The following is a 14,760-nucleotide window of genomic DNA, read 5'->3' as shown; positions in this document are numbered from 1 at the left end:
ATGGGGTACATGCTCTTGAGTCTGAGGCTCTGGGACAACATAAGGATAATGAGGATAGGGTAAATGAGATTGGAAAATCTAGAGAGATGGCTCAACAGGTTAATGCACTTGTTGCTCTTCCAGAGGTCCCGAGTTCAATTCCCAACAACCAATGATTGCTCACAACCTATAATTGTGATCATCTATAAATGAATCTGATGCCCTCTTTCAGCGTGTAAATATACATGCAGACAAAGCTTTCACTCCTTAAACATGCATAAAAGGGAAGGGAAGAAAGGGAGGGAGAAGGAGAGAACTGGAGACGAGTAACAGGATTGTCGCTAGGAGGGCAGAAGACACAGTGTCTGGCCAGAAAATAAGGGGGAACTCAGGAGGGCAAGGGTAAGCAGATGTCATGGGTAGAGGCCAGAGGCGGGGAGTGATTGACAAAGATGGGAAGATTGGAAATGCTAGGTCTGAGGATGGGGATAGGAGCCTTTTGCAGGTTAAAGGGGATAGGAGAGAAGCATGTTTCTGGGAAGAGTACAGTACTGGATTCAGAAGCATACCAGGGGGTCTAGGAATCTGAGTACCAGGCAAGGAGGATCCTATTGAAACTTAACAGATGGAGGACAGAATGATGGCATGTCAGAAGGCCAAGGATAGGGCCAACAATTGCAGAAAGGCTAACATCTGGGTTGAGGTGTCAGGAATGGAAAGAGGGCAAATGCTTGCGAAGGAAGGCAAGATTGTCAAGAATTTAATGTAGAGCCTGAAGTAAATGAGAAATCTAGTTATCAGGGAAATGAGGGGGGACTGGAAAGGAGGGAGGGTCTGATGAGGACAGTGAGACTGAGAAGGACAGGAGGCTTGGGGTGCTCCTAGGTGGACCAAGGAAATCAGGAGTTTGAGATATTAGGAAGCAAGCTAGGACAATGACAGGATAGCCAGGGTGAGTTTATACTCCATGACTAGAGGGAAGTGTCTGAGGTTTGGGGACAGTCTATGTGGAAGCATGGGGCCTGGGTATGAGTATAGAAGCATGGAGGAAATTCAGAGACTGCCCTGGGACACAATGCTTCTGAGCAGGGCAGGATATGCAATAAGAGCAAAAAAGACTGGAGTAAGGTGCGAGGTTGATAGAGACATGAGAAGACTAGGAGCACTTCGAAAGGCAGGGAGGACAGGGACCATGAAAATAGGAGGCTTTGAGGAGAGTGGGAGGCACAGAAATCTGAGAGTTGGTCACATACTTGTCAGGTTAGGGAGAAATGGATGCAGCAAGGAGGACGGCCAATATATTTGAGCAATAAACAGGATAGTTAAATTGATGTAGCTTAGGAGTCTGAGAGAAAGGCAAGATGTATGCTGCAGAGAGCATCATGTACCAGATGCCATGTATCAGTGTTGGCAAAGGCTGGGTTGTGAAGAAAGAATGAAGCTGATGGATAAGGAAGTACAACAAAGACTAAGATACCCATGTTCATAAAGAGTAAAAACCTGGGATGGGCAAGAAGGAAGCTTACGATGGGTTCAGCTCATTCTCTTCAGGAGGGCAAGTAGCTCATATGTATGACAACATGACTGGGAGGGACAGCAAGCTAGGCAGGAGGACAGGAAGTGGTGCCGGTGATCAGAAGCTATGTGTGATGGAAGGAAAATGAAGATGTGAACAGGAGAATAAGAAGGGTGATAGGAGGCCTGGGTTTGTCTGGAGGCTGAAAGGATCAAGGTGAATGGTGAAAAAGAAGACAAGTGTCAGACAGGGCAGAAGTCTCATAGAAAGGTGGGAGCCTGTTGTGCAAGATTGGGCTGGGAAACATTCCCACAATTTCAGATAGACCACGAGAGACTGGGGGCAAACAATCTGTCTCAGTACTCAGGCCAACTACTTGATCTTTTACAGGCCAGAGGTTTAATGCCAAACTCCAACCTGGTGTTCACAATGTCTTCATCTCTATGATAAGGGCACGTGAGGGATTCTTCTGCCCTATCTTTGGACCAGGGATGTCGGTGCTTCTTTGTAAATACACACAGGCATTCATAGAAAATTTGAAATTATTCTTGAGAGGGGATTTTACTAATTGTGAAGATATTTCCTGCACCTGTGTTTGGTGATGAACTGAACTCTGGAAGGTTTTTCTGGTAAGGGTACATTCTAAGTAGGGTTTACATGAGGATGTGGGGAAGGTGGAATATAGAGTCTAGGGAAAGGAGTAGGGAGCATGTTACCCTATGGCAGGGTAATGGGCTAATATAAGCTATAATAGTTAATAAGAAGCCTAAACAATTGGGCCAAACAGCTTATAACTAATGGTGACTTCTGCGTGATTTTCTTTTGGAACTAAATGTCTGGGGGACTGGGCAGGACAGAAACCTCAGACAACAGAAGGGAGTCAGGTTTTCTGGTCCATGTGTTTAATCACAACCTAAAGGAGGCATAGGAAAATGAATCTCTGAGTTAAAGGCCAGCCTATTCTAGGATAAACTTTCAGCTCAGTGGGTTGTTACAAAGAGAAACTCTGTCTACCTAAACAGAAGGAGGAAGAGGATCAGGAGGAGAAGGAGGAAGAGGAGGAGGAGGAGGAGGAGGAGGAGGAGGAGGAGGAGGAGGAGGAGAAGGAGAAGGAGAAGGAGAAGAAGAAGAAGAAGAAGAAGAAGAAGAAGAAGAAGAAAAGACAAAAAAGGAAAAATGGTGAAGAGAGAAGGGAGGAGGGAAGAAGGAGGAAAGAGGAGCCAGGAAGATAGGGTAAGAAGGAGGGAAGAAGAGGAAGAAGAAATGAAGAGGAAAATGCAAAACTTTGAAGGGAAGAGGAAGAAGGGGAATGGAGTGGGGCAGAAAATGAGCAAAGAAAAAAGGGAGGAAGGAAGATGAGGGAGGAGAGAATATGATAGAAGGTGCAAGTAGAGAAAAACGAAGAGAAGAATGGATGGTGATGAGAAGTGGAAAGAAAATGGATGAAGAAGAGAATAGAGAATGAGGAAGGGAAAGGGGAAGAAGACAGAAAAACAGGTAAGAGGGAAAGAGTGTGATTTTAGGAAAAGAAGAGACAGAAAGAGAAAGGCAGAAGGAAAAAGGGAAAAAGAAGAAGGCAATAATAGGCAGTAGAAGGAGAGATAGATTGGAATCAGTGATCTCTTTCTCCCCACTAGTTCCTACTATGATTTATAAATACTTGGCAGATATCTCAGGCTTATTATTAGCTAGTTCTTACATGTAAATTAAGCCATTTTAATAATCTATATATTGTCATGTGGCTATGTCTTTTACTGGTCTGTTTGCATGTTGCTTCTTGGGAGTCTGTGGGCATGTCCTAGACTCCACCCTTCTTCTCCTGTATCTCTGGCTTGGCTTTGCCATAGGCCAAAGCAGTTTTGTTTATCAATCAATGAGAGCAACACATATTCATAGCATACAGAAAGACATCCCAAAGAAAAAGATGATGAGGGGGGAAATAGACAAGAGGGAGAAATTGGGAAAAGAAGGGAGGTTGAAGGAAGTGGGAAGCATCAGGGGGTCTGGAAAAGAAGGCAGTATTGAAGAGAGGTATAGGGTAAAGGATGGTATAGGTGTATGATAGAGGAGAGCACAGGGAAGAAGAGGGAGGTATACAGTGAAGGTTGGAAGAAAAATAGGGTGTATGTGTGAGGTAAAAGATGGAAAGAACAGGAAACAGCAAAGAGGAGTGAAGAGGAAGGAAAGGAGGGAGGGAAAAAGAGGGAAGTGGGGAGAGGAGGTGAAGGTAGAAATCAGAAGGAGTAGTACAGGATAGGTTTAAGGGAAGTGTAGAGTGCAAGAATGTTTTAAAAGAAAGGGGGGCTGGAGAGATGGCTCAGTGGTCAAGAGCATTGCCTGCTCTTTCAAAGGTCCCGAGTTCAATTCTCAGCAACCGCATGGTGGCTCATAACCACCTGTAATGAGGTCTTGTGCCCTCTTCTGGCCAGCATACGTACACACAGACAGAATATTGTATACATAATAAATAAATAAATAAATAAATAAATAAATAGACTAAATAAAAGGAAAAGGAAGAAGATCCTTTAACAACAAAGAAAGGAGAAAGGATGGAGAAGAGAGAGGAGAGAAATGGAGTAATGAGGAAAGTAAAAGAGAAAAAAAGAGGAGGGAGGCAAGAACAGGGAAAGGGAGGCAGGAGGGAATATAAAATAGGAAGGCAAAAAAAAGAGAGGTGTGGAGGAGGGAGAAAGGAAGGGGAAAGAGGAGGAGGGAAAAGGACAGTCAAGTGATGAAAATTGATGAGGGAAGGAAATGAAGAAGGGAACAGCAAGGAGGAGGGAAGATTAAGAAAGATGAAATGAAAACAGAATAAAATAGAATATAACGGTAGGGGAAATAATGTAGTAGGGATGAAATGGGAAAGGGGAAGGCAAGGGGAGAAGAGGGATGATGGAAGAGCACAAAAGAGGGTAGAAGAGGAAAGACAGATGAGAGAAGAGGAGAAAGGAAAGAGGAGGGAGGAGAATAAGTAATGTAGAGAAGAGGAAGAAGGAAGAAGTTGGAGGAAAAGGGAGGAGGGTAGAAGAAGGAAGAGGGAATTAGATGGAACAGAGAAGCAGACAAGAGGAAATAAGAGAAGGAAAGAGATGGTAAGGGAGAAAGCAGAGAAAAGAGATGAAAGAAGAAGAAAGGAGAGTAATGATGTGAAAAACTGCGGGAGAGAAGAAGAGTAGGAAAGGGAATAAAAAAGAGAGGAAAGAGGGATGAAGAGTATGGATGATTTACATAGAGGGAAGACAAAGAAATAGGTAAGAGGGAAGATAAGGAAACATGACAGAAAAGGGAAGAAGAGTGATGAGAAAAAGGGAGGGATGAAGCAAAGCAAAGAAGAAGAGGGAAGAAGAGGAAAAGTTGATGAAAGTGGAAGAAGGACAATCAGAAACAAAGAAGAAGAGGAACAGGATAGAGGAGGAAAAGTAGATAAGAGGGAAGGGGAAGGAGGAAGGAAAAAGGAAGACTGTGGATTAGGAAAGATGAGAGTAGGGAAGAGAAAAAAGATGAGGTAGCAGATAAGAGGAAGGAAAAATGGAGAAGAGGAGGGAATAAAGAAGAGAAGGTAAGAGAGAATATAAAGGAAAGATAAGTGGGCAAAGAGGTGAAGGAATATAAGAGGACACCTAGGGAAGTGGATGGGTACAGGAAGGGGGAAGAGGATAAGATAGAATATGGAAGAGGAGGAGAGAAGAGAGAACAGGGAAGAGGAGTGGGAAGAGGAGGAAATTGTAGAAAAGTATCAGGTAGAGGAGGCAATAGGGAAGAAAAGGCAGGAGGGAAGAAGAAGAGGAGAAACATTAGAAGTGGAAAGAGAATGGAGAGAAGTTGATAAAGGAAAAGAGCAGGATAGATGGGGAGGACTAGAGATGGTCGAGAGAATTGAGAGGTAAGGAGGGCAGGGGAAGTAGAGGGAGAAAGGAAAAGGTGCAAGGAGGGAGAACAAAGGGAGTAAAGAGGAAAAATGTGGGTGGAAGAGGATAGAGCTGGAAAGAGGAGGAATGAAAGAAGGGTAGAGAGGAGGGAGGACATATGAGAAGGGAAAAGAAAAGATGAGCAAGGACAAAGGGGAAGAGGAAAGATGACTCTAAAGGAAGGAAGAGGGAAGAAGTGGAAGAAGTATAAAATAGAAAAGGAAGAAGAGAGGGAAATGTAAGTAGAGAGGAGGAGCGAAGGTGAGAGAAGTGGGAGAAGTGAATGGCAGAGGTTGGGAATGAGGAGTCAGGAGGGAAAGGGAGAACTAAGAAAAGTGTTGGAGAAGAAGAAATAATTAGGAAAAAAGAAGAGAGAGAAGGGAAGAAGATTGCAGAAAAACAGAAAGAAGGAAAAGGGGAGATGAATGGAAGAGGAGGGTGGAAGCAAAGGGAAGAGGGAATTGGATGAAGGGGAGGGAAGAAAAGATAAAGGAGTTATAAGGAGATATGAGGGAAAAGGAAGGACTAGGGAGGAGGAAATAGGATAGAGGAGGAGGAAGAATGTGGATGAAAGGAGGTAATAGGGAGAAAGAGTGAAGATTAGAAAAAGAGGATAAGTAGGGAAGAAAGAAGATGATCTAACAAGAGGGAAGAGAGAATATCAGTGAGGAAGAACACAGAGGAGGAAAGAGGATAAGGGAGTAAAGAACAATAAAGAGCAGGTAGAAAGGAAAAGGGAAGAGGAGGGAGGAGAAGGAAAGAGAGAAGACTAGAGAAGTAGTCAGTGGTAGTCAGAGAAGGGAGTATGGAAGAGGGAGGGATAATTTGGAGGAATGGGAGAAATATGACTGCAGGGAAGAGGGATTTCACTAAGGATGAAGGAGGGAAAGTGAAGAATAAACATACAGGAAAAAGGGTGAATAGAGAGGAGGAAATATATGTAGGAGGGACAAAGGGAGGAGGAAAGGCAAAGGAAAATCATGGAAGAAGAAAATTGAAGTAACAGGAGAGAAGAGTGAACAGGAGGGATGAGAGAAGATGAAAGAGGAAGAAGAAGGGAAGGAAGAAGAAGGAAGAGGAAGGAGGAAAGTGGAGGGAGAAGAACTAGACAGGATGAGTGAAGAGGAAGGAGGAGGTCTGAAAAGGGATGTGTAAAAGATTGTTGGGAAAAAAGAGGAAATAGGAGGGAAGAGAGAAGTAGAGGGAGGAAGGAAGTGGAGGGAGGAAGAAAGTGGAGGGGGGGTAAGAGGAAGAATGCAAGAGGAAAGAGGAGGCAGGAGGGAAGAGAAAGAGAATGGAAGACTGGGAAGGAGGGAATTTGAGATATGGTGGGAGATGTACTAGAGGGATAAAATCATGAGGGGAAAAGATAATAAATCGTAGGGAGACTAGGAAGTAGGAGAGAAAGGTGACACAGAAGCAGACATAGGCAAATATTTGACAATGAAGTAGATGGCAGAAGAATGGAAAGGTCTTGAGAAGACTCCATAAATCTGGGAAGATGGCCAGAACCCTGGTGACAAAACAAAAAGGAGCCTTGGGTGAGTTCGTGAAGCTATAGGACATTTAATGTATGTATAGTTAACTGAAGAAAAGGGGGAGATGGTAAGGGTGCTGGTAGATCACTGGGGAAGAATACAGGAGAATAGAAAGTAGATGAAGAAGAGAGAAGGAGGCACACTGAAAGGGAATAACTGTCAGCAGGACAACAGAAAATTGGGTAAGAGAGCAGGAAGTTCAGGAACAGGGTAGAAGTGAAGGGAAGAGGCCAGACACTGCAGGGTGGTGAGGAAACAGATAGCTTAGGGGGCATTAGAAGGATGATGGGGAATGAAGATGGGGCTGAGTACAAGATGTTGGAGGTGACAGGAGATTAGGAAAGGGGGACAATTGGAAATGTCAGGAGTCTGAATGGAAGGCAAGATGTATGCTGCAGGGAGCATCATGTACCAGACATCGTGTACCATTGTTGGCAGTTGGCTGGGTTGTGAAAGAAGGAGGAAGTTCATGGATAAGGAAGAAGAATAAAGACAATGATACCTGTGTGCGTAAAGAGTAAAAACCAGGGATGGGCAGGAAGGGGGCAAGGGATAGATTAAGTTTGCTCTCCACAAGAGAGGAAGTGGCTCATATATATAGCAAAATGGCTGGTATAGACAGGAAGCTAGGCAGGAGGATAGGAAGAGGTGCAGGTGATCAGAAGCAATGTGTGAGGGAAGGAGAATGAGTATGTAAAGAGGAGAATAAGGAGTGTAATAGGAGGCCTGGGTTTGACAGGAGGCTGACAGGATCAGGGTGAATGGTGATAAAGAAGACACATGTCAGACAGGGCAGAAGGCTCATAGAAAGGTTGGAGACTGCTGCACAAGTGTGGCCTGGGAATCATACCCACAATTTCAGAGAGACCAGGGGAGAATGGGGGGATGAACGTTCTGTCTCAGCACTCTGGACAGCTGCCTGATGGTCCACAGGTTTGATGCTAAACTCGAACCTAGGGTTCACAATGTCTTCAGCTCCCTGCTAAGGGCATCTGAGGAATTCTACTGCCCTATCCTGTAGCCAGAGATGCAGATGCTTCCTCGAACATACGCACAGGCATTCATAGAAAATTTGTAATGATTCCTCTAAGGGGTTTTTACTAATTGGGAAAATATTTGCCTGCTCCTTTGATAGGTGAAAAACTGAGCACTGGAGGGAGTTTTTGGTAAGGGTAGATGCTAAATATCATTTATATCAGGATGTAGGGAAGATAGGAGACAGAGTCTCAGGAAAGTAATAAGAAACAGGTTTACTATTGCAGAGTAAAATCCATTGACTAGCAAGAAGGGTAGGCACCTATATAGGATGTTTTCAGGATCAAATAATGAAGTTTGATCTAGGTAGTTTGGCAAATAAAGTCCTTTTTTGGAATTAAGTTGTCTGTTAGGTGAAGAAACAGGGGAGGGAGTCAGGTTTGGTGGTGCATGTATTTAATCACAACATAAGGGAGGCATAGGAAGATGGATCTCTGAGTGACATGTCAGCATATCCTACTGATCAATTCTCAGAGAAGCAAGAGTCGTCAAATAGAGAAACACTATCTATCTAAACAGAAAGAGGAGGAGAAGCAGAAGGAGGAGGAAGAGGAGGAGAAAGAGGAGGAGGAGGAAGGGGAGAGATGGAGAGAATGAGTAAGTAAGGAAGAAGAAACAAAGAAAGAAGGGAGAAGACAGGATGAAAAGGGAATGAGGCTGCATAAAAGAGGGAAATAGGAAAGTGAGAAAATAGGAAAGACAAGAAAACAGGAGGGAGAAGAAAAGACAGAAGAGGAGGAAGGAGGAAGATAAAAGGGGAGGGGAAGTGGGAGCAGAAAGAAAAAGGTGAGAGAAGGGAAGGAAATATTGGAGAAGAAAGAAGGAAGAGGTGAAAGAGGAAGACAGAAGAGGTGCAGGAAATGAAAAGAGGATGGAAGAAGAAAAAGTAATAAACAATGGAAGGTGAAATAGGAGGAAGAAGAGGAGGGAAAAGAGGGACAAGTGAAGTATGGGAATAATGAGACAGAGGGAGAAGAAAAGAGAGAAAAGGAGAGGAGCAAAAATGATAAAAGATGAAAAAGGAGAACAGAGGAAAGAAAAGGAAAGATCAAAGAAGTAAAAGGAAGAAAATAGGGGGAGGAGAGAAGAGGAAGGAACAAATATGATGATAGAGGGAAGAAGCTTGAGAAAGAGAGAAGGAAGAAGGGAAGAGTAGGGAATTGGGAAGATAGACAAGGAGGGAATATATAGAAAAAAGAAAAGTGGAAGGATAAAGGAAAAATGAATAGGAAATGAAGGTGAATGAAAAAAAGAGGAACAAGGAGGGAAAAACAGGGAGGAAAGAAGATGGAAGAATGAGGATAGAAGAGGAGGAACAAGGAAGGGACAAAGAAGGGAAGAGAAAGCAGAATGGGGGGAAGAAAATGGATGAGGAATAAAGAGGCAGAGGAGGAAAGAGAGAGTAGAAGAAAAGATGAAGGATGAGGAAGAACAGAGAAAAGTAGATGGAGGAAAGAGTAAGAAAGAATATGGAGGAGTTAAGACAGACAACAAAGTAAGAAGAGAAAATAGAGAAGAGGATGGGAGGTGTTAGTGGAGGGAGGAGGGAATTGGATGGAAGAATGGACAAGAAAAAAGAGGGAAGTATGAGAAGGTAAATGGAGGAAAACCAATTAGAAAGAGAAATGAAGAGGGAAGAGGAAGAAGGAAGAGGAAAAAGATAGGACTGGAGATAGAAGAGAGTGAAAAGAAGAGGAAGGAATAAGGAAGAGAAAAGAGGAGGGAAGAGTAGAAAGCAAGGAAGTTAAAAGGGAGAAAAGGAAGAAAGAGGATGGAAAAGGCAAAGAGAAATAAAAAAGGGGGTAGAAAAGAGGATGGTCCAGAGAAGAGAGGAGACGAGCATAAAGGATGCTGGAGCCAAGGTAAAAAGGAGAGATAAAAGAAAGGAGGAAAGAAGTGGACAGTGGATAGAAGAGTCAGGTGAAGAGGGGAGAAAAGAAAAAGGGAAAGCAAGAAGTAGGAGAAAAGGGACAAGTGTAGAGGGGGTAGGAGGGAAGAAGTTGGGAGAAGATGGAATAAGAGGGAGGAGGAAATGAATGGAAAGAAGAGGGAGGGGCATAGAGGACAGAGAGAAGGAGGAACACTAGGGAAGTTCAAAGAGGGGAGAAGAGGAAAGAGAAGGGAGACAGGAAAAGGAAGAAACAAGTAAGAGGAAAGAGTAGGTAGAAGTAAAGCAAAAGGATTGAAGGAGTGGAAACAAGGACAGAAAATAAAAAAAGGAGAGGGAGTAATGAAAAGGAGAAAACCAGGCAGGAGACAAGTGATAAATCAGGAAGGAAGTGAAGGAAGGAATAGGGATTTAGGAAAAGAAGAATGATGAAAGAAATGAGAGAAAGGAAGAGAAGGGATTAGAAAAGAGAAGGTGAAGAGAAGAAAGGCAGAGAAGAGAAAGAATTGAATAAGGAAGATGAGGACGGAAGAAAGGTGTATGAGAGGTAAGGAGGCTAGACGAGGGGAAAGGGAAAGGAGTAAGTAAGAGAGGGAAGATAGAATGGACAGTAGAGGAGGGGAAAGGAGAGGCTAAAAGGGGGCAATGTGGAAATAGTGGGGAAGTGGGATGAAATGGGGAGAGATAAGGAGGGAATGGGGAAGAAAATGAAAAGGAGAGAGAGTTGAAGAGGGAAGACTAATTGAAAATAAGGGAGTGTGGAAGTGAGGTAAGGGAAAATACTACGAGAAGGGGGATTTAAAAGGCGAGTGGACAAAAAGAAAAAAGAAGCAGGAGACATTAAAGAGGAGAAAAGAGGGAAGAGAAGAGAAGAAGGAACAAGGAGGAAAAAGTTGGAAGGAAGATGAAGGCAGAGGAAAGGGGATGAAAGAGGATGGAATGATAAAGAAGAGAAAGGACAAAGGAAGATCAGGGAAGAATGAGTGGGAGGGAAAATAATGGCAAAGGAAAGGGAAATAAAGAGAGAAGGGGGAAAGGGACAAGGCAAAAGAGGAGGAAAATGGAAGATAGGGAACCAAATGGAAGAAGTCTGAGGACAGAAAAGTGTAGAGGAGGTTATGAGGACCCTAAGGGAGACATACATAGACCTAATCTACGTGGGACATAGAAAAAGACAAGATATCTTGAGTAAAATGGGAACATAGTGATTTTGGAGAGTGTTGAAGTGGAGGGGAAAGGCAGGGAGAGGAGCAGAGAAAAATGTGGAGCTTAATAAAAATCAATGAAAATGAACAAGGATGTAAGAGGATAGATTCATGGAGGGGGTATTATGAAGAGAAAAGAGGAAGGAATAGGAAAGGTGAGGGAATAGCAAAGAAAAGGGAAGGGGCAAGAAAAAGGAAAGATAGGGAGGGAAGTAGAGGAAGAAAATGTGAGGGAAGAGTAAAGTACAGAATACTTGCAGAATGAGGAAAAAGGAGCATAGAGGGGGTGGAGTGAAAAGACAAAGGAAGATATGCAGAAATAGTGAGGAGGAGGGATGAGTAATAAAAATGATAAAAATGAAGAATAAGAAAAAAGGAAGATAGGAATAGAAGTGAAGAGAGAATTGGAGGGAAGAGGAGGAAGGATAGGAGGCAGGAAGGGAAAAAACAAGAAGGGCAAAAAATAGAAGGGAGGAAAATGTAAGTAAGAGAAGGAACAGGGAAAGGCAGGAAGAAAAGAGGAGGTCAGAAGGTGAGTGTAACAGGAAGGAGAGAGGAGAAAAGAGGAAGTAAAAGAGTGAGGATGCAAGTAGATGAAAGGAAAGGAAGGAAAGAAAAGGGAACAGCATGGAAGAGGGAAGAGGAAGGAGGGAGGACAGAAGAGGAAAGATAAGAGAAGAGATGATAGGAAGGAAGGAGATAAGTAGAGTTAGGATGGAGGCTGAATGGAGGAGGAAATAGGAGGTTGAAAGGGAAATGAGGGTTTATATAAAGAGAGGAAGGAGGGGACCTAAGCCAGAGTGGGACTGAGGAAGCATGCTCCACAGGAGCGGGAAGAAATCCACTTCAGGGACATTTACTGATAAGCATTGAGCCAGCAACTTGGGCCAGAGTAGACCTGAGACAGGGAACACTACAGGAACAGGTACAGGGGAGCAACTGCTGAGTGAGAGAGACAGAGATAGAGACCACTGAGGGTCCAGGAGTGAATCTCGGACCTTCAAGGGAGTAGACCTAAACCAGGAATCCTGTGGATCTGGGAGTCAGCATAGGACTTCTGAGAAACTAGGCCTGAGCCAGGTCCCCTGTGGGTCTGGGCATGAATCTGGGACCTCTAAGGAAGTGGGCAGGTACCAGAGATCTCTGAGGGGCAAGACATGAGTCTAGGACCTAAGAGGGGAGTAGGCTTGACCCAGGACCTCTGTGTGTCTTGGTGTTGTTCTTGTGCATCAAAGGGAATAGACAGGAAACAGAAATTTCTGTGGGTATGAGCATGAGTCTGGGACTTCTGAGGTTCTAAGCCTGAGCAAGATCCTCTGCAGTTCTGGCTGCACCCGAGCCTCAAAACTCTAAGAGAGTAAACAGGAGTCAGAGATCTTTGTACAAACAACTCTACAACAAAGAGCTTTTCAAGTGTGATCCCAGACCAGGATTTACAGAAACAGGTCAAAGCCAACAACCTATGCTATAACAGGCCTGAGGTAGCAAACTCCAAGTGTGTGGAGCAAAGTTTGGGAGTGCTGAGTGACATCTGGGACACGGAATGACCAAAGGGATAACAGAAACAGTGGCACTAACTGTATTACGAGGAAAAACCATCTGAACCTTGGATTCTTTGATACCTAGAAGATATTGATCCACAGAATCACTGACAGCCTGAGCAACACCAAGTAGAAGAAAAGATGTTTAGAACAGACAGGAGGACCAACGGAACCCAATAAAAGACTCAGCTATTATTCCACACATCTTAGAAAACCTGATTTTTGACAAAGAAGCAAAAAATATCACATGGAAAAAAGAAAGCATATTTAACAAGAGGTGCTAGCATAACTGGAAATCAACATGTAGAAGAATGAAAATAGACCCATATCTATCACCATACACAAAACTCGAGTCCAAATGGATCAAAGACCTCAACATAAAGCTGGCCACACTGAACCTTATAGAATGCAAAGTGGGAGTACACTTGAATGCATTGGCATAGGAGACCTCTTCTTAAATATAACCCCAGCAGCATAGACACTGAGAGAAACAATTAATAAATGGGACCTCCGGAAACTGAAAAGCTTCTGTAAAGCAAAGGACACGGTCAACATGACAAAACGACAGGCTACAGAATGAGAAAATATCTTCACTAACCCCACATCAGACAGAAGTCTGATCTCCAAAATACACAAAGAACTCCAGAAATTAGTCATCAAAAGAACAAATAATCCAATAAAAATGGAGTACAGACTTAATTAGGGAACTAAAAACAGAGGAATCTAAAATGGCTGAAGGACACTTAAGGAAATGTTCAACATCCTTAGTCATCAGAGAAATGCAAATCAAAACAACTCTGAGATTCCATCTTATACCCGTGAGGATGTCCAAGATCAAAAACACTGGTGACAATTTACTCTGGAGAGGCTGTCGGGAAAAGGTTACACTTCTGCATTGCTAGTGGGAATGCAAGCTGGTACAACCCTCTTGGATATCAGTATGGTGATTCCTCAGAAAATTAGGAAGCACCATCCCTCAAGAACCAGTAACACCACTTTTAGGTATATATCCAAAGGTTGCCTGATGATGACACAAGGACATGTCATCAACTATGTTCATAGCAGCTTTGGTTGTAATAGCCAGATCCTGAAAACAACTTAAATGTCCCTTGACAGAAGAACGGCTAAGGATAATGTAGTATATTTACACCATGTAGTAGTTAAAAGCAGAAAAAAAAAGATGACATCTTGAGGATTGCAGGCAAATGTATAGAGCTAGAAAACATTCTTTTTGAGTTGGGTAACCCAGACACAGAAAGACAATTATCACATGTACTTACCATAGGTGGTTTTTAAACATAAAACAAAGAAAACAAGCCTACAAATCACAATCCCAGAGAACTTAGACAACAATGAGGACACTACGAGCGACTTACATATATCTAATCTACATGGGAAGTAGAAAGTAGAAAAAGAGAAAATCTCATGGGTAAATTTGGAGCATCAGAATCTTTGGGGAGTGTTGAAAAGGGGAGGGCAGTGGCAGGTTGGGGAGCAGAGAAAAATGTAGAACTCAATAAAAATTAATAAAAGAAAAAGAAAAAAGGTAAGAAAACATGCAACACCACAAAGAGCAACACAAAACCACTAAAACCTAAAGACCCTAAAACAGCAAGAATTGAACAACCAAATATAGATGAAGCAGAAAAAAAAAATACCTTCAGGAGAATGTTTGAAACTCTTAAAGAAGAAATGAGAAATTCCCTCAAAGAAATGGAAGAAAAGACAAACAGCAATTTAGAAGACATCAGCAAATCCCTTAAAGAAAACCAAGAAAAAGAAATCAAACATATGAAAGAAACTATTCAAGACGTGAAAACTGAAATAGAGACAATAAAGAAAACCCATGCTGAGGGAATTATAGAAACAGAAATCATGAGAAAATGATCAGGAACCACAAATATAAGCATGAACAGCAGAATACAAGAGATAGATGAGAGATTTTCAAGTGCTGAAGATACAATAGAGGAAATAGATCAGTCAGTCAAAGAAAACATTAAATCAAACAAAAGTGTAACCCAAAATATCCAGAAAATATGGGACACCATGAAAAGGCCAAACCTAACAATAATCGCTGTAGAAGAAGGAGAAGAAATGAAGAAATGAAACTGAAAAGCACAGAAAATATATTTAAGAAAGTCAGAGAAGAA

General features: G+C 42.7%; 1 pseudogene; it reads left to right on the top strand.

Annotated features, from left to right (window-relative positions):
• Positions 1-4,347: 4,347 nt before the first annotated feature.
• LOC121441128 lies at positions 4,348-14,329 on the top strand (annotated as a pseudogene).
• The last annotated feature ends 431 nt before the right edge of the window (positions 14,330-14,760 follow it).

Source organism: Microtus oregoni, unplaced genomic scaffold, assembly GCF_018167655.1.
Source record: "Microtus oregoni isolate MIOR12 unplaced genomic scaffold, Mior012 000073F_ref0000255, whole genome shotgun sequence".
Lineage (NCBI taxonomy): Eukaryota > Metazoa > Chordata > Mammalia > Rodentia > Cricetidae > Microtus > Microtus oregoni.
The sequence above is the reverse complement of the archived record's forward strand: the minus strand, read 5'-3'. Positions and strand labels throughout refer to the sequence as shown.